This window comes from Eschrichtius robustus, chromosome 1 (genome assembly GCF_028021215.1).
Source record: "Eschrichtius robustus isolate mEscRob2 chromosome 1, mEscRob2.pri, whole genome shotgun sequence".
NCBI lineage: Eukaryota > Metazoa > Chordata > Mammalia > Artiodactyla > Eschrichtiidae > Eschrichtius > Eschrichtius robustus.
The window spans coordinates 26,488,629-26,491,925 of NC_090824.1; the positions used below are offsets into that span (position 1 = coordinate 26,488,629).

Here is a 3,297-nt window from a genome sequence, read left to right on the forward strand (position 1 = left end):
GCATTCATGTTCAAGTCTTTGCTTGGACATATGTTTTCATTTATCTTGGGTAAATAACTAAAAGTTGAATTCTCAGTTATGTAGTAAATCTATGTTTAACTTTATAAGAAACCAGCAAACAATTTTCCAAAGTGGTTGAACATTTTGCATTCCCACCAGAAATGTATGCAAGTTCCAACTGGTCCTCCTTCTCATTAGCACTTGGCATTGGCAGTCTTTTCAATTTTAGCCATTGTAATGATCATGAGATAGTATTTTGTGGTTTTAATTTGTATTTTCCTGGTAATTGGTGATATTATGCATCTTTTTGTGTGCTTATTGGCCATTTGTATGTCTTCTTTTGCCTGTTTGAATCTTTTGCCGATTTTTAAATTGGGTTGTCTTATTATTGAACTATAAGACTTTATGTATTCTTGGTACAAGTCCTATGTGTGTGTGTGTGTTTTTTCTCAGTGGTGTCTGTATTAGTTTCCTATTGATCCTGTGACTAGTTATCACAAACTTAGTGGCTAAAAACCACACAGATTTATTGTTTTCTAGCTCTGGAGGTCAATTTCACCTCCTTTGATGGCTAAAATCAAGGTGTTGGCAGGGCAGCATTCTTCTTGGAGGTTCGAGAGGAGAATTGATTTACCTGTCTTTTCTAGTTCCTAGAGGCTGCATACACTATTTGGCTGGTGGCCCTGTATCACTGCAACCTCTGTTTTCATCATCACATCTCTTCTCTGTCTCCAACCCTCCTGCCTCCCTATTAGAAGGGTCTTTGTGATTATATTAGGCCCACTGGATAGCCAAGGAACATACCCCTATCTCAAGATTCGTAATTTAATCACATCTGTAAAGTCTCTATTACCATGTAAGGTAACATATTCACAGGTTCCAAGATTAGGACATGGACATTTTGGGGAGGCCAATATTCAATCTACCACTGTGTCTTTCAATGAACAAAAGTTTTTGTCTGTATTAGGGTTCTCCAGAGAGACTGAACCTGTAGGAGATATATCTATATGTTTATGGAAAGAGATTTATTACAAGGAATTGGCTCATGAGATTATGGAAACTGACAAGTCCTAAGATCTGCAGAGTTGGCAAGCTAGAGACCCAGGAGGAGCCGATGTTTCATTTCAAGTCCGAAGGCAGGAAGAAGTCATTGTCCTAGCTCAAAGGCAGGAAAGCAGGACGAATCCTTTCTCACTAAAGAGAGAGTCAGCTTTTTCGTTCTATCCAGGCCTTCAACTGATTGGATGAGGTCCACCAACATTAGGGAGGGTAATCTACTTCACTCAATCTGTTGATTTAAATGTTAATCGCATCCAAAACATCCTCATAGAAACATGCAGAATACTGGTTGACCAAATATCTGGGAATCCCATGGCTCAGCCAAGTTGACATGTGAAATTAGCCATCACAAATCTATAGTCCATTTTGAATTAATTTCTGTATGTTGTGTGAGGTAAGAAGAATTGAGGTTTTTGTTTTGTTTTGTTTTTTCCAAATGGATATCCAGCCATTCCAGCACCATCTGTTGAAAATATTATCCTTTCCACATTGAAAACCTTGGCACCTATGTAGAAAAGCAACTAAAAATATCTATGGGTCTACATTTGAACTCTTCATTCTGTTTCATTCGTCAATACGCCTATCCTTATGCCAATACTTTACTGCTGTAGCTTTTAAGTCTTAAAATCTGGTAGTGTAGCTCTTCCAACTTTTTTCTTTTTAAAAATGTTTTGGTTTATTATGAGGGCTTTGCATTTCCATATAAATTTTAGAATATATGTGTCAATTTCTATTTTTAAAAAGCCTACTGGCTCTTGGAGGAAGACGCGGTCGCTGCAGCGGAGCCTCGGGCCACCCGCTCCTGCTCCTGCCTCACCGCTGTTCGCTCTGTTCGAGGAACAAGTCGGTCAGGAAGCCGCACCGCAGCTATGGCTTTTTTTTTTTTTTTTTAAACATCTTTACTGGAATATAATTGCTTTACAATGGTGTGTTAGTTTCTGCTTTATAACAAAGTGAATCAGTTATACATATACATATGTTCCCATATCTCTTCCCTCTTGCGTCTCCCTCCCTCCCACCCTCCCTATCCCACCCCTCTAGGTGGTCACAAAGCACCGAGCTGATCTCCCTGTGCTATGCGGCTGCTTCCCACTAGCTATCTATTTTACATTTGGTAGTGTATATATGTCCATGCCACTCTATCACCCTGTCACATCTTACCCCTCCCCCTCCCCATATCCTCAAGTCCATTCTCTAGTAGGTCTGTGTCTTTATTCCCGTCTTGCCCCTAGGTTCTTCATGACCTTTTTTTTTTTTTTCCCTTAGATTCCATATATATGTGTTAGCATACTGTATTTGTTTTTCTCTTTCTGACTTACTTCACTCTGTATGACAGACTCTAACTCCATCCACCTCACTACAAATACCTCCATTTCACTTCTTTTTATGGCTGAGTAATATGGCTTTTAAAGATACCAGAAAGACAGCCCGAGGTGGCGATTCACGGCATTAGAATCACCCTCACCGGCCGCAGCATGCAGTCTTTGGAGAAGATATGTGCTGACCTGATCAGAGGTGCGAAGGAAAAGAATCTCAAGATGAAAGGACCGGTTCCGACGCCTACCAAGACTCTGAGAATAACTACAAGGCAAACTCCTTGTGGTGAAGGTTCTAAGACTTGGGATCGTTTCCAGATGAGGATCCACAAGCGACTCATGGACCTGCACAGTCCTTCTGAGATTGTCAAGCATATCACTTCCATCAGTACTGAGCCAGGAGCTGAGGTTGAAGTCACCATTGCAGATGCTTAAATCAACGTTTTTAATAAATTGATAATCAGTTGTTAAAAAAAAAAAAAAGCCTACTGGTATTTTGATTGGGATTTCATTAATTCTATAGATCGATTTGGGGAATATTGGCGTCTTTAATTTGAGTTCTTTTTTAAAGTAATATTCTAACTGTTAATGATCTGAGGGTCCTCATTGTTGATGCTATTCATAACAAATGATAATAAAAAGAAAAATAGCTCTAATTTACTGAACTCAGCCTTGTACAGGTACTCTTTCTATTTCACTTAATAATCCCAACAATCTTATGAGATAGGTATTATTATCCCCGTTTTTAAAAATTTATAGATGAGGACTGTGATTCTGAGAGGTGAAGTGACTTGCCTGAGGTTACAGTGTTAGCAGAGTTAGGATCTGAACCTACGGCTTCCTGACTCCAAAATCCATCCCTTGTCTTCAAAAACACTATGGCTGTTTTATATTATATCCCTCACTCCCTGCCTCCTCCTGC

General features: G+C 39.4%; 1 pseudogene; it reads left to right on the forward strand.

Moving 5' to 3' along the window:
- The first annotated feature begins 2,458 nt into the window (after nt 1–2,458).
- On the forward strand, nt 2,459–2,810 carry LOC137774924 (small ribosomal subunit protein uS10-like; annotated as a pseudogene).
- The last annotated feature ends 487 nt before the right edge of the window (nt 2,811–3,297 follow it).